Source organism: Heterocephalus glaber, unplaced genomic scaffold, assembly GCF_053883595.1.
Source record: "Heterocephalus glaber isolate CG9 unplaced genomic scaffold, H.glaber_assembly_v1.0 deba00001532, whole genome shotgun sequence".
NCBI lineage: Eukaryota > Metazoa > Chordata > Mammalia > Rodentia > Bathyergidae > Heterocephalus > Heterocephalus glaber.
The window spans coordinates 11,047,834-11,070,643 of record NW_028258330.1 but is presented as its reverse complement, the minus strand read 5'-3'; the positions used below and the strand labels follow the sequence as shown (position 1 = coordinate 11,070,643).

Below are 22,810 nucleotides of genomic sequence, written 5' to 3'. Positions count from 1 at the left end.
GTGTGTGTGTGTGTGTTTGCATGTTGAACTTTATATGTATTTCTTCTTAATTAATTTAATTGGTACATTTTAGGTATACAATATAATGACATTCATCATTGGAAATTTGCAGCTTTACATAATCTCTCTTGGTTCTTATTTTTTCCCCATTTCCCTGACCTCCCTTCAACCCCTCCATGCCTCCCTATTTGCAAAGACTTTTTTCCTTTTTTTCATTTTCTCATATTAATTCCATTCCCTTCTTTCCTTTCCCTTACCCCTCCCACTTTCCCTTCCCCTTTGCCCCTTTTCTTCCTATTTCACATTATCTATTATACCTTTTAGTCCTTATTTACTAGAGACTATTCGGTATTTACACATGTGTCCTATTTATTTCACTTAAGAGTATCACCTCAATGTGCATAATGTGCATACATTTAGCTATAAATGTCTCTAATTTCTCATTCTTTATGGCTGAGTGGTACTCCATTTTATTAAAAAACCCACATTTTCTTTATCCAGTCTCCAGTTGATGGGCAATTGGGGTGCTTCCAAGTTTTACCTATTACAAATTTTGCTGCTATGAACATGGGTTCACATATATTACTGTGGTATGATACTTTTAATTCTTTTGCGAAGATACCCACCAGGTGAATAGCTGGGTCGAATGGGACTTCCAGTCCTAGTTCTTTGAGGTATCTCCATACTGATTTCCACAGTGGTTGCACCAATCTACATTCCCACCAGCAGTGGGGCAGTGTTCCTCTTTCCCCACCGCCCCACCAGCTTTGGTATTGGTTGATTTCATGATAGCAGCCATTCTTTCTGGGGTGAGGTAGAATCTCAGCATTGTTTTTATTTGCATCTCTTGAATAACCAGTGATGTTGAACATTTTTTCATATGTTTATTTGCTATTTCTACTTCTTTGTCTGAGAAATGTCTGTTCATTTCAGATGCCCATTTTTGGAATGGTTCTTTAAATTTGGGGTTCTGATTTTTTGAAGTTCTTTATAGATTCGAGATAGTAGACCTTTGTGTGAGGAACAGCAGGTGAAAATGTTTCCCCACATTGTGGGTTGTCTCTTCACACTGTTGGTGGTTTCTCTTGTTGTGCAGAAGCTTTTTAATAAGAAGAGACCCCACTTGTTGATTGTTTGTGTTAGTTCACAGGCAACCGAGGTTTTGTTTATAAAATCTTTTCCTACACCAATGTCTTCAAGAGTTCTACCTAACTTTTGTTCCAGCCGGTTCAGCATTTCTGTTTTAATATTTAGATCCTTAATCCATTTAGATTTTAATTTAGTGCATGGTGAGAGATATAGGTCTAGTTTTAATCTTTGGCAAGTTGAAATCCAATTTTTCCAGCACCATTTATTAAACAGGCTATCTCTCCTCCAGTGAAGGTGTTTGGCTCCTTTGTCAAAGATGAGGTGGCAGACTGTGTCTAGAGTTGTTTCTGCATCTTCTAATCTGTTCCACTGGTCCTCAGGTCTGTTTCTTTGCCAGTGCCATTCTGGTTTTTTTTAATCACAGTAGCTTTGTAGTATAGTTTTAAATTGGGGATTATGATACCCCCTGCCATGTCTCTGTTGCCTAGAATTTCTTTGCTATTCTAGATCTCTTCGTGGTTCAAATGAAGTTTTGTATTATTTTCTCAAGGTCTGTGAAGTACAGTGCTGGGATTTCAATAGGGATTGCTTTGAATCTATATAGCAGTTTTGGAAGTATGGCCATTTTCACTATGTTGATTCTTCCTGCCCAAGAGAAAGGGATGTCTTTCCATTTTCTGATATCTTCTTCAATCTCTCTTTTCAGAGTCCTATAGTTCAGAGAAGAGATCTTTGTTTACTTTTGTTAGGTTGATTCCTACGTATTTCATTTTTTGGATGCAACTGTGAAAGGAATTGTTTGCCCTGTTTCTCTCTCAGTGAGTCTGTTGTTCATGTAGAGGAAAGCTACTGATTTTTGTGTGTGGATCTTGTATCCACCTACTTTATTGAATTTGGTTATTAAGTCTAGAAGACTTTTGGTAGAGTTCTTGGGTCCTTCTATTTGGAGTATCATGTCATCTGCAAATAATGACAATTTGACTTCTTCATTTCCTATCTTTCTTCCTCTTTATTTCCTTCTCTTGTCTAATTGCTGTGGCTAATGTTTCCAAAACTATATTGAACAGGAGTGGTGATAGTGGACATCCTTGTCTTGTTTCTGATTTTAATGTGAAGGATTTCAGTTTTTGACCATTTAGTATGACATTGGTTGCTGGTTTTTCATAGATGGTTTTTATCAGATTGAGGTAGAGACCATGTATTCCATTTTTTTGTAGAGTTTTTATCATAAATACATGTTGGATATTGTCAAATGCTTTTTGTGCATCTATTGAGATGATCATATGGTTTTTTCCTTGACTCTATTGATATAGGGTATTACATTGATTGATTTGCATATGTTGAGCCATCCTGGCATCCCTGGGATGAATCCCACTTGGTCAGGGTGTATGATCTTCTTGATGAACTTCTGAATTCTATTTGCCAGTATCTTATTAAGGAATTTTGCATCTATGTTCATTAGTGAGATTGTCCTATAGTTCCCTTTTTTGGTTGGGTTTTTCTCTGCTTTGGGGGTCAAGGTGATGCTTGCTTCCAGGCATGAATTTGCGAGTATTGCTTCCCTTTCAATCTCATTGAAGAGTTTAAACAGTAGTGGGAGTAGTTCCTCTCCAAACGTGTTGTAGAATTCAGCAGTGAAGCCATCAATACCTGGGCTTTTATTAGTTGGTAATTTTTAATTATGTTTTCAATTTCATTGACTGGTATTGGGTTGTTCAGAATTTTTAGGTCTTCTTCATTCAACTTTGGTAATTCATACATATCTAGGAATCTGTCCATTTCTTCTGTGTTTATCATCTTATTGGTATACAGTTTTGCAAAGTAGGTATTAATTATCTTCTGGATTTCTACTGTGTCTGTTGTAATTTCATCCTTTTCATTCCTAACTGCATGGATTTGGGCCTTTTATTTCCTTTTTCTGATAAGTTTGGCATGGGTTTGTCAATTTTGTTTATTCATTCGAAGAACCAACTCTTGTCTTCATTGAATTTTTGTATCATTCTCTTAGCCTCCATCATACTGATTTCTGCTCTGATCTTTATAATTTCCTCCCTTGTATGAGCTTTGGGTTTGTCCTGATCTTATTTTTCTAGAAGCTTGAGGTTCAGCATCAGGTTGTTTAATTGGGCTTGCTCTGTTTTCCTAATTTGAGTATTCACTGCTATGAATTTCCCTCATAAGACTGCTTTCATTGTCTCCCATGGATTCCGAAATGTTGTATTATCATTGTCATTTAATTGTAGGAACTGTCTGATTTCTTCTTTAATTTCCTCTATGACCCATTGGTAATTTAAAAGTGTGTTGTTCAATTTCCATGTGTTTATGAAAATATTGTGGTTTCTTTTGTTATTGATTCCAATTTCATCACACTATGGTCTGATAATATACAGAGGGGATAACTTCAATTCCTTTGGGCTTATTTAAACATGTTCTATGAGCTAATATATGGTCTACTTTGGAGAACGACCCATGTGCAGCTGAAAAAATGTATATATTATGATTTTGTGGGGTGGAACACTCTGTAAACCTCTGTTAAGTTCACTTGTTCAAGAGTTTGATTGAGTTCTAGTATTTTTTGCTTATTTTTTGTCTAGTTGATCTATCTATTTGTGACTGTGGGGTATTGAGGTCCCCCACTATTATTGTATTAGTCCATATCTGACTTTTCATGTTTGTTAGTATTTGTTTTATATAGTCGGGTGCTCTCGTGTGTGGTGCATATATGTTTATAATTGTCATCTCTTCTTCTTGGATTGTTTACTTTACAAGGATGTAGTGTCCTTCTTCCTCTCTCTTAGTCAGTGTTGGTTTGAAATCCACTTGATCTGCAAAGAGGATAGCTATTCCTCCTTTTTTTTTTTTCGGATTCCTGTCACATGGAGTATTATTTTCCACCCTTTAACTTTAAGTCTATAAATTTATTTTTGAATTGTGTTTCTTGTATGCAGCATATTGTTGGATCTTGCTTCTTGACCCATTCTGCCAGTCTATTTCTTTTGATTGGTGAATTGAGACCGTTAACATTGATGGTTATAACTGATACAAGTGTTGACTTATCCTTGTCATGACTTTTTCTTTTTGTTGGATTCTCCCCCTTTGCATTTAATTTCTTGTGGTGCCCAGTGGATTTATTCTGCTCTGCTTCCTGGGGTTGTGATCCTCATTGTCTTTTCCTAGGATATTGTCTAAAAGTACTGTTTGATATTTATGAAGTTCCTAAGGTACTCTTTGTCATGAAAGTATCTTATTTCTCCATCAATTTTGAAAGATATTTTTGCAGGTTACATCAATCTGTGTGGGAGTCTGTTTTCTTTTAGGTCTTGAAATACATCACTCCAAGCTCGTCTTGCCTTGAGGGTTTGCATTGAGAAGTCTGCTGTGATTCTGATGGGCTTTCTTTTGTATACGATTTGTTTCTTTTCTCTAACTGCTTGTAGAATTTTGTTCTTCTGTTGGAATTCTGGAATCTTAACAATTATATGCTTATGTGTAGAGTTTTTTTTGATCAAGGCTAGTTGGAGCCCTATATGCCTCACTTATCTGTATGTCAAGTTCTTTTCCCCTGCTTGGGAAGTTTTCTGCTGTCACTTCTGTGAACAGTTTTTCGTTTGTTTGTTTTCATCTGCACTCTCTCCTGTTTCTTCATTGACTCTGATCAGTCTTATGTTATTCTTCTTTGTTTCATGTAGCATCTGCTGGATCAATTTCTCATGGTCTCTTACTATTTTAAAGAAATTTTTCTTTTCCTGGTCACTAACTGCAATCTTATCTTCTATATCTGAAATTATGTCCTCATATTAGCTCATTCTGCTGTGTAAACTTGTTATATTGGCCCGGAAGACTTTCTATGTTTTTCATTGACTGTCTTTTTCCTTATGTATATAAAATGTATTTTATTTATACTGAGATTCAGGGGTTAGAAACAGATCCATTATTTAAAATTATACTTTAGGATAACTTTTACCTTATCAAATGAATTTCTTCTTATCAAAGAGGAAGCAAGTACAGTACTATTGACTCTCCTTTATCTCCCTGAAGAGACAGGAATGGGACACAAATCTCGTTTTCCTCACCTCCACCCAAAATATAGACTGAAAATTATTAAAGAGCAAGATTACTGCTAAATAAAATCTTTTTGACCACAAAACTTTCATCTTTGGGAATTATTTAACTAGCACATTCAATTTTGAAATAGCATTCACATAATCTTTATTTAATTAATGTATTAAATTATTTAAACATTCATTGTACTTATTGTGTTTGAATCTTGGCATGGAATTCACTTGAATTCATGTTTTCATAGTAATATTTTGGAGAAGGGGTCACGTGTGTTATATTTTCTGAATCATACATACCTGAAAATACCTCCCTGATAATTTAATGCCTTAATAATGTATTTGTAAGTGTGGAATAGAAAAATCACAAGCTTTTGCAATTCAAAACATATAGTGTTTTATTTATTTGATGCATGAAATATTGTAGAGATGTGTAATACAAACCTGAATCATTTTACTTATTGACTTTGCCCAGCCTAAATTCTCCAGTTATTTTTTTTAATTCTTTATTCTAGAAAGTAAACCTCCAGGGTTGTTGCCAATATAGAGTCTTTTTATTTTTTCTGGAACTCAAGAATGATTTTTCTTATGTATAAAAATTTAGGGTTTGTTTTAGTTCATAAAAATTCTTCCGTTGTATTTGTGATTATGGCATTTGTGATGATGTTCTATTTTCTGTTCTCTATTGTTCTTCTCTTGACTCTGTTTTCTGTTTTTCATTTTTTCCTATATTTTTAGGTTTGTTGCTCTTTCTTTTTGTTCAGGAAAAGCTCTTTAACTTGATTCAGATAAACAATGTCTTGATTTTCTGTATTGACTATAATGACCTTCTACTTTAAATGAATTGAATTTTCCATTTTCATTTATTTTTAAATTCTATGTTAGCCAGTCTTGAATCTATTTTGATCTTTCCCTTCAGTAATTGTACTTAGTTTACCTGTGTCCTGTGTATTAGTACTTGCTTCCTTCCATAGAAAGAAATGGTTATGTATACTATAAATCATATTGTAGATTGTAGAAAATATATGAAATTTTTTATTTCCTATATGTTAAAGAGAAGAAAAAGCTTATGTTAGTATTATCAGATTTATTGCCTTGAATGAGGAGTTGAAGTGTTTACCAATTAAAACGTGAATTGATGCAGGGGAGCTAAGGAACCAGAAGAATTCTACCATTGCTAGCACCAAACTCCAGGAGCAAAAATGATTTGACCCAGCACTGCAGAGCCACAACCCAGTCTGCAGCACCTACAGAATCTCTCTCCACCTGGTTCCCTAAGCGTGCAGCCCAGGGGAGGATGAATATGCAAGAGGGTTGTGGTGAGTGTGGGAGAGTGTGTATGGGAGGTTACATTTGTCTAATCCCTGTGGAATACAGGCCATGTGACTAAACAGCCAAGAGTCATAAACACTAAGAAATAGTCCAAGGCTACAATAGTGTTTTGAGATTTTTTTTTTTCTTTTGGTACTGGGGGATTGAACCCGGATCCTTGCACTTGCGCAGTTTTGGATATTTTTTATACAGAGTTTGGTTTGATTTTGGATTATAAAATCCATAAGAAATTTTTTAAAATGTGAATTGAGTGCCTGTATCTTCCCTTCCCTTCTGGCTTCAGTCATACACTGCCTCTTGCTCCTTCCTTCCCTCCACCCTCACACCCAATATGGCTTGCCCTTCAGGTCCTCTTTCACTCTTTCTGTGTGGCTTTGTTGCAAGGCTTATCGTCATGTAACTAAACATCTCAAGATGCTGGCTGTCACTAACCCTCTCACTCTTCCTTCTGCCACCCTGCCTAGGAGCTGGGGTTGCCTAGGGATGCAGGAACAAGATACAGACAGGGCCAAAATTGAAGGGAGAATCTTCAGAGTGGCTCAGGGGATGCTTTATTAGCTCTAAGAATGTTCTTTGTCCAGGATATAATACAAAAAGAAACCATAGATCAGTATTTTTCTGTTTTCTCAGATCTGTTTTCAGTTTGTTCCATGCATAGAACAAGTCTTGCACAATGTAAGAATAGAGTCCTTCACTCTGTCTCCTTTCCATGTCATTATTAGAAATCCCCCTCCCATCTGGTGCCTGTTCTTCTCTTAACCTATGTTTGCATTGTTGCTGCAGATATTTGTAATTTTCTTTAGCCTGTATATATTCTCGGTATTTTAATAAAATGAAGAAAGTGCATGTGGCAAGCTTGGTCACTTTGCTACTATTTAATGGAGAAATCATGTGTATATATCCTAAGAAAATACCTCAAAATTTTTAATGAAATACAAACAATAAGGCTTGAACAGGCCCCTCTGTGATTAATTCTACTGTCACTAGACATTGAGGAGATTAAATTTTCACCCTCCTTTCAGAGAACTATTCTTTCAATCTGCTCTTATAGGCAACGTATTGTCCTGCTCAGTTTTTGTTTTTTTTTAATTTTTATACAGGTTGAATATCTTATCCAAAATGCTTGGGTGCAAAAGTTTTGGATAGGATTTTTAAAAAAATATTAGCATTACTGGCATATACATAATGAGATATCTTGGGGATAGGACCTAAGTCTAAGCATGAAATTTATGTTTCTGTAAACTTTAGACACATATCCTGCAGGCAATTTTATACAATATTTTGTGTCCAGTTTTCCCACTTATAGGGTCAAAAATTTCTGATTTTTGAGTATTTCAGATCTCAGATTTTCAGGCTCAACCTCTTCTGATGACACTGGAGAATTTAGTCCAAGTGTGAGACAGAAATTCCTTGGCTGCACAAGGATGAAGAGCAGTTGGGTGAGGAGGCACGTGGAGTCCTGAGCCAGACTGCCCCGTTCTAAACCCAGATCCTGATATTAAGTGGGTCTCTGCTCCTGTTTTCTAACCACTTCACCTCCCACTGTAAAATGGGTAAAATGACAAAGTACCTTAAGCATACAGATGTTGTGATGACTTAATGTAGCATCATGAGCACTTGATATAGTAAAATTTTGAGAGAAGTATTTATCATACAGCAAAATATTCAACACATGCACCTCCCTCTTAAAACAATCACAATTTTTCTTGCTTATTTAAAAAATTATATACATCTTAAAAATCTTACAACACAATTCAGTGATATTTGTCTGGAATGTTTTCCCTAGTTCTTATTCTCACTTCTTTGCATAATTCCAGGAAAACTGTTACAAAGAAACTTACTAGTTTTCCTCACAATTTGATGTTTGTCGGGGTTGCGTTTCCCTCAAGCTCGAGTGACAGGGAGGAGCTGTTTGACTTTTCCTCGCACCTCTCCCTGTCGCATCGTGGGTGGGAGTAATGTTACTGACTATAAAGTTTTCATTAAATTGCTCACTGTCATTCCCAGGACACCCACGGCGATGATTAACTCAGCATGACGGTGCATTGCCAAATACCCTGACGAAATGTGAGCGAAACTTTAAAAATAGCTCCGTTTCACTTCTCTAACTAATGCTCCTATTAAGCAAAAAATGGGCCTAGAAATTACTGAAGAGTGGGTGGTACAGGAGAACTTGGAAGCTGCTCTGCTATATTAAAAAATTTATCATCCCCTGGTTTGTATTTCAAAGTGTGGCCGCATGTGCACTTAGAACAGCTGATGGAAACGGTAAGGGGCTAGTAGCTCATTACTGTTCCCCTACACCACCATCACCCTGTCACTGGGGAAGAGAAAACCCCAAAGTCCTGCTCTAGCTGCCTTTGATGGCAAGCTTACTAGACAGTGCATTACATAGAGGGGTAAGAGGGCTCCCATCTCACTTGCTTCGATTGGTCCTGATCTTAGTACGGAGAGTCTTATATCCTAGGATCCCCCTCAGCCCTAACAAAGCCAGGACAATTGTAATTAAGCTATGGCTTTGCCATTTAGAACCAAATATATGAACTTGGATAGCCCATGAAGCTTCTCAAGGCCTGATTCTTTTTGGGTAATTGGAAAGTAATTGTAAGAATAAAAGGCAGAAGCTATCTTTCTCTCAATAAATTATTCCTACTCTTAAAAATATGAAAATATAATAAAAGACAGTAGTGCCATTAAGGTCCATTGAGGTCCTGTGAGGTCTTATGTCAGTGTTAATAAATGTAGTCATGCATGTTACATCTTTTGTCCACCTGTGAGACTCTAGAATGGAGGTGGTTTTACAAGGCCTTGTACTTGTATTCTGAAAACTTCTCTGAAAGTGTTCTGAAACAAGAGTGAGAACAACTCCAAAACCAAATGTCTCAGAGTTGGCTGAGATATTTTTTTTTGGACCAGGGATCGAACTCAGGACCTTTCACTTGCCAGTCAGGCGCACCACCACTGAGCTAAATCCTTGGCCCTGGCTGAGAGATGTGACAGAGATTTGTGCCTGGGGGGAAAGCAGGTGTCACAAAGAACCATAGCAAGGGATCCCAATGACTTCTGTTGCTATTTGGATTTTCCACTGTGCCCTGGAAACAGGTGCCCATTCAAACCTTTTCATGTAGCCTAGAGTAGCCTGGTTTAAACCTGCTGTTAGAATATGCAAAATGAAGGGCCATTTTACTAATATGATGGTTTCTGGACTTCCTTTCAGCTGTAAAGCCACATCACACCAATAAATTTCTGGTATAAGCAATTGTGGGAGAGGGAGGCAATCTCCGGAACTCAATTCCCTGTAGGTCTTTTGCAGTAATCTTTTTTACCTCGTCATCTATTTTTTTCATTTTCTTAACATACTCTATAATGATTTCATTTGTATATTTGCTTCCTCATTTTTTCTGAGAGTGTTAAGTAGAATTTGCCTATTTATTTTTTCTGTACTGGGGATTGAACTCAGGGCCTTCTCACTGAGCTACATACAGCTTTATATTTATTCAATGAATAAATCAATGATTAAATAAGTGAAATGACCCAAGTATGAATGGTTATGGTAGAAATAACACAAATATTATGTCAGCAATATTTTATTTCCTCCCAAATTTAATCTTTACTTGAAATTGATAATTAGGAGAGCATAAGATCTGAGTCATGTAGTTCTTATATATTTTATTATAAGACGGTTGTAGCTTTTCAGATATGGGGGCAGTAGATTATAGTTCAAACAGGACATTGCTTCTACTAACTTGAGGCAATCTGAGTACTGAGTGAACTTTCAACTATTAGGTAGCACATACCCCCCACACTCTTCCTTCTCTTTGTTCACAGATGGTCAACAGAGCTAAAGTAAAAGGTGGTTATAAAGTAGACAGTGGTTGCAGTGGATTCTGCTCTTCAGTGGTGGTTTCCTGTGAGGACTTTCCTCTTTTTCCTGTTCTCTCTCCCTATTCAGTGAGGAGGATGTTGCCTGGCATTGAAATACAGGAACAATGGGGCAGGCAACATAAGGAACAAAGAAGGGAAGGAGGGTGAGTATAACCTCCAATCAGGTCTGCTGCTCTGTAAGATCTGCACCAGATGTTATCTGTTTAACTCAAACAGCTGATCCTTGATTTAGGGATAATCTGTTTATTATTGTACTAAATGGGGCCTGTAAATCTCTATTATAGGTTGAATAAAATACTGTATGCTGAAAGCACCGAACAGTTCACATTTTTAAATCTTCTTTTTCCCCCATAATATGAAACACTGATTAGAAATATTGACAATTGCAAAGAGGCTTCTATGCAATAAGCAGCTCCAGTTTTGTTAGTTAAATGTGTCTTCAGTTGTAGATTCCACTGGAAACTGGGCTTAGCTTTGGAGTTTAACCAGCAATGTTTTGGTGTTAGCTGAGTCTCTTCCTGAAGGTCTGTGTTCTATCATGCTTCCTGTGAACATCTGACTCCACCCAGCCACATTCTGCAGGAGGAAACTGGATGAACAAAGAGCAGTTTGCATAAGACTATTGTAAGTCCCATTATGGCTATTTACACAGCTGTAATAGTTATAAATAAATTACTTCGTAAATTTCAACAAATGGAATCATGTGATTTCATTTTGTCTGCTTTGTCTCTTCTTGGTGCCGCCAACTTGCCAGTGCGTCATTTATTTGGGCTCATTTTTCCTGAAATGAGATTTCAAGAAGAGCTCAATTATAGTATCTGAGAACCACTGCTCTCTCCACCTCAGCTGTTTGTTGTTGTTGGAGAGAAAACATAGCAGAAAATAAGAACATGTAATGCATGGATAAAACCATGCATATTAACTTTTTGGATCATATTTCCTTTGCCAGGTGGATTAAGGAATAATTTACATGTAGTAAAATTCATATTTTATAGGAGTACAGTTCCTGGAGTTTTGGCAGATATGTAATAGTATGATGTCCATCATGTTCGCCATACAGAATATTTCCAGCCCTCAGAGTCTCTACCTCTGTACAATCAACCCTACCTCCTATGATCACTTTCTATTTTATCTCTTTACTTTTGTTATTTCCAGATATCATGTAAAGAAAACAAGGAAGTGTGCAGTGTTCTATGTGTGGCTTCTTTTACTTAGCTTGATGTGTTTGAGATTTCCTTCTGTTGATGGATGTTATCGGTAATGCTTTCCTTTTTATTGCTCAATAGTATTTAATTGCATTGATGCATCACAGTATGAATCTATTCCCGAGGGAATGACTTGGGTTATTTTTGATATTGTCTTTTGAGTAAAGCTGCTGTCAATATCCTTGAATAGGTCTTTGTATGGACATCCTTGTACTACTTTTGGTAAATACCTAAGAGTAGGATTTCTGGCTGACTTAGCAAGAATATGTTTGACTTTATAAGAAATAGAAAATTGCTTCCAAAGTGACTTTATCATTTCACATTCTTATCAACAGTGGAAGATAGATCAGTTGCTTCTACCTTCTCCCCATAACTACATGTTGCTGGATTTCTTTTCCTAAGGGCATCCTAGTAGTTGTATAATGGCATCTGATTGTGTGGGTAATTTGTATTTTCCTAATGACTAATGATGTTGGATTTTATTTGCTTATTGGATATGTGTATTTTCTTTGGAGATATGTCAATTCAATTCCTTTGCCTACATTCCTCAAAAAAGGTAAACACAAGCCAGGGAAGGTAGTGCATACCTGTAATCCCAGTCTCTCTCTCTCTCTCTCTATATATATATACATATATATATACATATATATGTATATATATGTGTATATATATGTATATATATGTATATATATGTATATATATGTATATATATTTAGTGTGTGTGTGTGTATGTGTGTGTGCATGTATGTATGTGTGTGTGTAGAGATGGGGATGTAGCTCAGTGTGAAGGCTCTGGGTTCAATCTCCAGTATCACCAAAAAGAAAAGTAGGCAAAGAGTTATCATATGATCCAGCAATTTTTTGCCTGTGTATATACTCAAAACAGTTGACATAAAGAAGCCAAACAAATGTTTATACACAAGTGTTCATAGCAGCAATACTCACAATAGCCTAAAGCTGAAAACAACCAAAATATCTACCAACAGATGAATGGATCAGCAAAATGTTAATAATAATTCAGCCTTACCAGGAATGCAATTCTGAGCACATGCTACAACATGGGTGAAACTTGAGAATATTATGCTACGTGAAATAACCCAGATAAAGAAGGAAAAATATTGTTTGATTCAACTTTTATGAGATACCTAGAAGAGGCAAGTTCATAGAGATAGAAGGTATAATAGAAATTATCAGAGGCTATGGAGAGAGGAGAAGCAAATGTATTATTTACTGGGTACAAAATTTCTGTTCTGGGTGATGAAAACATTTTAGGAATGAGTGCTAAGGACCATATAGGATTGTGAATGTAGTTATTGCCCCTGAATTAACCCTTAAAACTGGTTAAAATGGTAAATTTTAGTATATATATTTTACTACCATAAAACAACAATGAACTTGTTACCCATTTTATAATTGGGTTATTTCGAGTTGCGGAAGCTCGTTATACATTCTAAATATTAGTTACTTATCAAATACAGTCATGTATCATTTAACTATAGGATACATTCTAAAAAATTGTCATTAGATGATTTAATTGTTGTGGAAATTGCAGTATACTTACAAAAACTAAGATGGCCATGATGTCATTAGGCAATATAATATCATAGGACCACTGTAGTGTATAAATCTATCATTGACCAAACTATCATTTTATACCATGTAACTGTAAATTACTGGTAAGGTAAGATTTACATCTGATAATTTGCTGTTTGTTTTCTATTTTTCTTATTTCTTTGTAACATTCCTAAATTACTGACTTCCATGTTAAAGAGATCTCTTATAGGATACAAATTTAATTCCTCTTATTTTTTTACTGTATGATTTTTAATTATTTTATAAATAATTGTCTTGGAGATTATGATTGGAAACAGAATTTATAATGATATAGCTAGATTGATTTCATAATCCAACTACATATCAATAGCATACAAATATTTGCTCTTATTTATTTATTGTAGGTCAGGACTACTAGGGATATATTGGCTTTGTTTCATCTGGGAATATCTTAATTTTCCTGTAATTTAAATTTTGAAAACATTTTTTTAGACTAGATCTTATTATGTTGCCCAGATTGGTCTTGAACTTGTGGCCTCAAAAGTTCTTTCTTCCTCAGCCTCACAAGTAGCAGAGGCTACAGGTACTTGATACCTAGCTTTCCTTCATTTTTGATGAATTTTTTGTTTTTGTTTGTATAGACTTTATAATTAATAATAGGTTTTTATCACTTTGAAGATATTCCATTTGGAATAGAGTCTTCTGGCTCTATGGTTTCTGATAAGAAATCAGCTATTAATCTTATTGAGGGTCCTTTGTATGTGATTAGGTGTTTTTCTTTGCTTCTTTCAAGATTTTCTCTTCATCTTTGGGTTTTGATCTCCTACTCTTTGCTAATGGACTCTGATTATGTATGAAAGTTAATTCTGACATTTTAAAATGTATCACTGTTTCTACAAAGAGGCAAATATCCATAGGTCCTTATTCTGTCCGTTTCTCTTATAGATAGATGTGTGTGGTTGCTTGTGCATGTGTATGCATGTGTGTTATTCTTATATGGCCCTGCCAAAATATATATAATGAACACTATATCCTTTTATCAAATAGAGATTGGAATTTACTTTTGAGTTGTAGGCAATGTGTAAGGCTTACTTTATTCACTAACCAATTGTGGAGTTGGAAAAGTTGTCAGAACATTAATTTCACCTTATTTTGTAGGTTTCTACATAAATCTTTTGGGACATGGACTTTCCTGAAGAATTAATCCTTTTTTAACAAGCATTTCTTTCTGTGGTCAGTAGACTCTACCTGAAGTTAGTTGAAGTGTGATAGCCTTCAAAATATATATGACTATGGGCCGGGGGTTTAGCTCAGTGGTTCCGGCGCCTGCCTCACAAGCGCAAGGTCCCGAGTTCAATCCCTGGTACCAAAAAATATATATATATACAACTAATTCAAGTTTACTAGGGTATAATAGTTAGAATTTAGGCACAAATGCAAAATTGTAAGTGAAGAGTGTGATTGGGTTTTGCCACATTATTTTAGAGGATAGATGGATTACTGCTGTCTTGGTGGGGCAGTATTCAAATGCCTGACCCTTTTCAAGAAGACCAAGTACTACACTGAGTTGGGTCCTTAAAGCATGATGATCTAATGAGCCTTTCTTCAAGCAGGACAAACACCTGACCTTACTGTTACCAAAACGTCTGAGACCCTTTAGGTGGAAATTGTTTTCTACCTCCAAATATGGAAGAACAACTTGATACCATTCAGGTCTCATCCTTTGTACATTATTACTATTTATCTGTTCCTCCCCATCTTTTTCTCCACTTTATGCATGTCCACTGTGGTGAGAACTGTAGGGTAGCTCTCTGATTAGTAGTCTTCCTTTACTTCTATGCTGGGTCTAGGAAAGCTCAAAAGTGGTGTGCAAATGTGTTTTTAATCATATCTGTAAATATATATTTTCTGTGCAAAGCCCTATTAATTTGGATTATGGAAAAGACCTCTTGGCATTCACCTATGAAACTAGGAATTTATTTCTGAATCAACCTCTCTTAACAAGGACAACTCAATTGATGATCTTTAGCAAATATGTCAGACTCATGCAGAACACTGGAGACCCCAGTTCAGAAAGAAGTAGAGCTAAGCATACATATGCTGATAGCCCTAAGACTGACTTGGATCTTATTTATGAAATCATGACTCGTTGTATTTGTTCCATTAGTTAACTGAGTTTAAATTCTGATTAATCCAGATCTGGTTAAATTACAGTCATCTTGACTCCAGATGGCAAATGTGTTTATGAATTCTGGTACTTGACTACATTGCAGTTTTATAAAGTTGTATGCAGCTGTTAACTGGATAATTTTGGGTTGCATATGTGATAGAAATGCAAAATATCTGGAATGTGAGAAATTCATTTAGAATATAGGGTCTATATGTGCCATTGGTAATGTCTAGCTAGAAGATGTGGTAGACACAGTGTATTTGGGTCAATAATTTGCCATTCAAACAAATAAATCAGATTGATGCATAATTTATATGAATTATTATTTCACTGTTCGTTACTTGCATTGCAAAATATTTTGGACTACGTCAAATAATATATAGTTGACCAAACTTGACTGGATAGAGAACCTCCCATTAATTCATTATTTATTAAGTAAATATTTATTAGTATCATATTATATGCCAGAAACTTTGTAAGCTACTGAAAGATCGTGGCAAAGCTAATTCATGATGTAGAAACAAAGTTTTTCCTTCTGTTTGGGTCAAAAGCTGTCAGAGAAAAAATTGGTACAAATTTGGAATGAGCAGTTACTGGGAGACAAGTGAATGAACAACTATTTCTTTACCAGACTTACTGTATAAAATTGCTCTGTTCGATATGATAGCCACTAGCCACCTAGTGCTCTTTAAATTTAAATTAATATTAAATACAATTTAAATTTCATTTTGTCAGTCATATTTTAGCCCCATTTCAAGTGTCCAATAGCTGTATGGAGTTTATGTGCTGTAATATTGGCTAGAATAAATATAGAATAGCTCTATCTTCAAGAAAATTTCTTTTTAGCAGACCTGATACTGTACAGAAGTTGGAAGAAATAAAACCCCACTTAAATTCATTAACAACTTAACAGTTAATATCAGGGACTGTTTACAAGTTAACACTATTTTTTTTAACAATAGGCACATTGAGGAGGACAAAAAAAATCTTCTAAAGGAGGTTTTTACAAACTTTGAAATTAACACCAAAAGATAGTCTGTGCAGTTAATTTTAAAAGTTGTCTTCATTTTCTTTGTAGTGAATACTAGATAATAAAGACAGCTGGTGCAAAACTAATGATAAGGATTATTTCAGGAATTTCTGAGTCTTTTTAAAAAAATTTTTTCCCCATTAAGTTTATTGGTACATTTTAGGTATAAAATACAGTTACATACATCATTGGGATCTTGTAGCATTACATGAGTATCTTGGTTCTTATTTTTTCCCCTTCCCCTGCCCTCTCTTCACCACTTCCACCCTTGCCTATTTGCAAAGACTTTGTTTCCATTTTTTTCCTTTTCTCATGTTTTTTCTTTTCCCTTCTTTCCTTTCCCCTACCCCTCCCACTTCCCCTGCTCCTTTAGACCTTTACTTCCTATTACACAATATCAATTATACATTTTTAAAATTACAATATCAAGATCTAGGAGACATTACCACAGATTTTACAGAGTTTAAAAGGATATAGAGAGCATATTACAAAAATCTTTTTTGAAATAAATTTGACAACTTCTAAGAAGTACCTTGGAAGAAAAATTAATGAAACTAACTCTGGAGGAAATATAAAATTTGAATAGCACCTATTAAAGAAAGTATATTCCTAGCTTGAAAACCTACCTATATGACAACAACAGGCTCATACACATTTTAACTGATAAATTATATCAAACATTTAAAGCAGAAAAAAAAGGAACACTTCTTCCCTCATTTTAGAAAATCAATATTGTGCTAATCCTAAAACTGGATAAAGATAATAGAAGAAAAAAGTATGAACATAGAAATTTGTTTAACAAAACAAACTATTAGAAGTCAGATCTGGCAGTATGTAGAAAGTGGTTTTATTATAGGAATGGCAGTGTTGGTTCAGCATTGGAAGATCCACCCCCAAAAGTCATCATTTAAACAGAAGAAAGGAAAAAGCCATATGATCCTGTCACTAGTAGGAGAAAAAGTATCAAGCTAAATTCTACAGCTGTTCATGGTAAAAGCTATCAGGAGACTAGAAGTAGAACAGAAACTTCTCAACAGATAAGACATGTACTTCATACTTCAGCAAAAGCACCTTATATGAATGGAGAAGATACAATGCTTTCTTCCTAAGATGGGAAACAAGGACAGATATGCCTACTCTTCACCTGTCTATTAAACTTTGAAACATAGGCCCAAACCAAAATAGTCTGGCAATAAAATGACACAATTAGGATAGGATTGGCAAGGTAGAAGCAAAATCTTTATATGTAGATGAAATGATCATCTACAGAGAAAATACTAAGAAATCTCTAGGAGCCCCTAGAACTTGTATTTGAATTTAGCAGGATTAGAAAACACATGGTATATATAAAAATTCAGGTCTATGTATATTTGCTATAAATGAAGAATTGGATATTGAAATTTAAAAGTTATGTAGGACTACAAAGGACCTAGAAAAGTAAAAAGAAAAAGAAAAAAGCAGTGTTGGAAGACATTTAGTACCTAATTTTGAGACCTCCTCTAAAGCTAGAGTAATCAAGGCAGTGTTGGTGTAAAGAAAGACATATAGATCACTGGAATAAAACAGGGTATCTATAAATAGAACCAGACATATATGGTCCACTGAGTTTTGAAAGATTATTTAACATTAACAATTTATAGAATATAAACTCAATTCAAGAGCCGAGGAGAAGATAATGTTTTCAGCAATTGGCACTAGAACACCTGTTATCCATATATAAAAAATTAACCTCAACCATTTATTTCTATACATAAAAATAACTTGAAAGGATCTATGAACCTAAATATGAAAGACTAAAAGTATAAAACTTTAAGAAGAAATTATAAGGGAAAATGTTTATGAATTTAGGGGAGGCAAGAACTTCCTAGGATACAAAAAACATGATGTATAAAATAAAAAAATGGATAAATGAGATTCTGTCAAAATTTAGAACTTTAAATGACATTGCTAAGAAAATGAAAAGTAGTCCTTAAACAGACCATATTTACAATGTATATAACCTATGACCAGAATATATGAAGAACTCTTACAGCTCATTAATAGACAACCCAATTAAAAAGTAGACACAAGAAGATGACAAATAGCCAGTACAGCACAAGGAAAGGTTTGCTATACTAGAATCAGAAAAATACTAATCAGTACAATAACAAGATTAAATTATACACTCATTAGGGAGATGAAGTTAAAAGTTGTAAAAGCCTTGTCATGACTTTTTCTTTTTTTTGGATTCTTCTCCTTTGCATTTAATTTGTCTCGCCCAACGGATTCATTCTGCTGGGCTTCCTGGGGTTGTGATCCTCATTGTCTTTTCCTAGGATATTGACTAAAATATTTTGGAGTGCTGGTTTCGTATTCATGAAGTTCCTAAAGTTCTCTTTATCATGAAAGTATCTTATTTCTCCATCAATTTTGAAAGACAGTTTTGCAGGGTACATCAATCTACGATGGAGGCTGTTTTCCTTGAGGGCTTGAAATACATCACTCCGAGCTCTTCTTGCCTTGAGGGTGTGCATTGAGAAGTCTGCTGTGATTCTGATGGGCTTTCCTTTGTATGTGATTCGTTTCTTTTCTCTCACTGCTAGTAGAATTTCGTTCTTCGGTGGGTTTCTGGAATCCTAACTATTATATGCCTATGTGCAGATTTTTTTTTTTTGATCAAGGCTATTTGGAGTCCTATATGCCTCACTTATCTGTATGTCAAGTTCTTTTCTTCTGCTTGGAAAGTTTTCTGCCATCACTTCTGTGAACAGTTTTTTTTTTATGTCATCTGCACTCTCTCCTGTCTCTTCATTGACTCTGATCAGTCTTATGTTATTCTTCTTTGCATCATCTAGCAGCTGCTGGATTACTTTCTCATGGTCCCTTACAATTTTAAAGCAATTTTTTCTTTTGTTGGCCACTAATTGCAACCTTATCTTCTATATTTGAAATTCTGTCCTCACATTGGTTCATTCTGCTGCATAGACTTTCAAAGGAATTTTTAATCTCCTGGAAATCTGTTTGCATCTGTTTTATGGATTCCATTTGTTTCCTATGTTGGGATTCCATCATGTTCCTCCGCTCCTCTATTTTTTAATCTGTGTCCTCTCTAGATTTATTAAACATGTCTTGCACTATGGGCACAATCTTTGCTGTTATCTGAGAAATTATTTCTGATTTCGTTTTTTCCAGATCCTCTTTTATTGCCAGTTCAGGGAGTCCAGGTGGTTAAGTATCAGATTGTTCCATCTCATTTCCCCTTGGGGTTGCTGTAGGTGATCTGGAAGTCTTTTTTTGAGACTTGTTTACATGTCTTCCCATTTCCACGGGAGTGGGGTGGGGTGTACTGCTGGCACCTGCGCAGCTCACCTCCTCTGCTCTAGAACGGTGGAATCTTTCTTACTCTTTCTAAAGTTCATTCTCTTTTTTTTTTCCTTATACAATACTCCTCAGCTGACCACCTGCATTGTAGTACTCTCACAGCTGGGTGTGGTGACTTTGTCTTTTACCAAACAAAAGTGTAAACTGAAGTAACAAAACCTTTGGTAAGCCGATGTTCTTCCTACGTGCTCTTTCTCATATTGCTCCAAGTCAGCTTCTGTGTCATGGCTTCACTATGCAAAAATGTACACTACCCTATGTTCATCATGGTGAGAATATGTGAGAATACTACATCTCTGAGTTTGTTTGCAGTCTAATGCCCTACCACCCTGGAAATACAACTGGTGCATAAAAGAGAAATGAATTGGCACTCTCATAGACTAATTGTATTTTGATATTTATTTGTTACAGCAGCTAATATTATCCTCACTTATGTAAGAGCAAATACTGAATTTTTCATGGAAACATTCTTTAAGGCTTAGATGTTAGAAATGAGGCACTTGGTTTTGCTCGACTTGTAGATATTTATTTCTTTTGCATATAATCAATTAGGAAAAAGTACATTTATCTTACTTTCCCAAACAGCCACTGTTGTCCCTAATGAAACTGTGTCCTATTTCTTCTCTTTCTCCTTCTCCTTCTCCTTCTCTTCTTCTTTTTTGCAATCTAGAGATTTAATTCACAGTGTGTTATGCATGGTAGCCAAGTACTCTACCTCTAAGCTGAACCCTCATACCCTGTATCTTGTCTTTATGAAGCTCTTGTCTTAGTTTGGATTCCTTAGAAGCAGTATTTAAACTGGGGGTACACTTGGATTTATTAAGTGAGGATTCTCAGTAGAATGCTATAAAATGGTGAGAAAACCTGGGAAGGAAAGGAAAAAATGCCAAAGAAAATCATGGGCTCAGATTTGGAAACTAAATTTAGCCTGATTGAATAGAAATCTAGCTCTAGAGTAGAAATATCATTGCAGAGCTGTCCCAACCTCAACCACAAGTGGGTTTTTGAACCTTGATACCCACCATTCATAGGCTGATGGGAATCCCCAGGGATTTCTATAGAGTAGACACTTACAGTACTTATTGGATGAGTCTGTACTCTGTGGAAGAGGGCAGCTTGGAGCTGAGAGCAGCCCTATAGCTGGAATGTGGTTGAAACAGCCAGAGAAGGTCACATGTGTAATACACCAGCATCTGTTATAGTGCTTTACCCTTAAATATGGGAATTTTCCCATTGGACAAAGCCAATGGCCAAGTCTTTTCCCCAACTGGAATGTACACTTTTTATAACTTCAAATATGGTCCCTAGATTGCAAAGCACATTCTGTCATGAGAAAACTGATAGTTAGAAATTTATGTTTTAACACAAAAACAAATACTTGGATGGTGATCTGCATAACAAAATGTGAAAGGACAAAGGAAGGAAGAATTAACTCTTCTTGGGGATGCCACAAAAGCCTACTTCTGATTTCAGCAGGTTATATGAGAGATAATTGTGTGTGGTGGCACAGCCTGATGACCTTTGCTCGAATCCAGTTTCTGTTAGTAACATATGTGACACTAAGCCAGAAACTTGACCTCACTGACCCTCAGTTTTTACTTCTGTAAAATGTGAATGAGGGAAAATAATGATTATAGGCTGTCAAGTGGGTTAAACACTTCACTAGATGCAAAGGTCTTTTGCATGCTGGTTGGAACACATTGAGAGACTATAAGATGGCCTAGGCCTTGCAATGACAGGCAAAGTTTGACTTGGAAATAACAGTAGGGGACAGTGGTTAGGGAAGCCCATGGATTCTGGAGCCACCTTGGGCAAATGACAGAAATTATTCATGGCTCAGCTTTCTCATTTTTAAACTTAGTGTTGTTTAGTAGCAATTTTCTCATACAATTGAAATAAAAATTAAATGAAATAATAATTGTAAAATTCTTAATAGTACCTCCTTCATCATACAGTTTCAATGAATGTTGCAGTTATTATGTTATTATTACTTCACAATGCAAAGCAGAGTCTTTCTTGCAAAATGGAGAAAGCCTCACTGACTACTTTCATAGCCTGTCCACAAAGGTTTTATGAAGTGAATATGAAACTGTAAAACTTAGAAGGATAAGCTGAGCTTGGAATGCAAAGTAATGTACTTTGATATGGTTCTGAAGACAGCATAAGCCTATTGCACATAAACTATGTTTTTCCAAGTTTCTTTCAGAATAAATAATTTGTACTAGTTAGGTAATGCTGCATAACAAATTATCCCATAAATTACTATCATAAGATGGCTGTTAAATTAACTCATGATACAAAATTTAAAGATTTGAACTGGAAGCAGATAGATTTATCACTTCTCAGACAGGATTTTTTATGATTCTGTAATTGTTTTCCGTTCAAATAGGCAGCTCTACTTGAGAGTATTGACTGGCTTTTGGTATGGGGCACCTTGGCTCTCCACAGTATGGTCTCTCACGCTTTGATAGGTTAACTTAAGCTTGTTCTCTTAGAGTGAGAGTTACAACAGAATAATGATCCTGGAAGTTTAGGCTCAGAACTGTACAACATCACTTCTGAAACATCTTACGGTCAAAGTAAATTGTAAGGTGTCCAGTGGTTGAGTGTCACAGTTAACCTTAATCATCAACTTGATAAGATTAACAGAGGCTTAGGGAAGTGATGGGATATTGAAAGCACTAATATCTCTATGGATTAACCCACTGATGAGTTCATAGCTGAATAGGCTGTGAGGAGGTTCTGGATAGTTGGAGGAAGTATTTGGGGACATATCTTTAAATGATATATCCCTTCTCAGCTTCTTTTTCTCTCTCTCCCTCTGCTTTATGGTTGCTGTATGATGATTCTGTCTTGGAGCTGGCCAACTGTGGACTGAGACATCTGAAACTGTAAACCCAAGTAAGCCTTTCCTCTTTGTTGCATATGTCAATTATTTTGTCCCAGTAGTGAAAAGATGGTTAATACAATGGGGATGTTGAAGTTACAGAAGAAAGAGCATGGAACAGAAAGGTGAGTGATGGGGGCCCACAGGGGAAATATCCCAGAAAATGATCCAGGAATCACTTAATTCATGCAAATGAACACAGGAAACCTGAGTAGGGAAAGAAGGAGAATAAGTGAGGCAAAG

The 22,810-nt window shown here is 35.6% G+C and overlaps 1 long non-coding RNA gene across 2 annotated transcripts in view; it reads left to right on the top strand.

Moving 5' to 3' along the window:
* Positions 1-22,810, top strand: part of LOC110348284 (uncharacterized) — a 210,387-nt gene that overhangs the window by 40,701 nt on the left and 146,876 nt on the right. The window contains exon 2 of one of the 2 annotated variants that reach the window (XR_015441965.1): positions 22,540-22,581. This is a non-coding gene — a long non-coding RNA (uncharacterized LOC110348284). Of the gene's footprint in view, positions 1-16,801; positions 22,582-22,810 lie in introns of those variants that run through there. The other variant, XR_015441964.1, reaches the window with a different exon arrangement.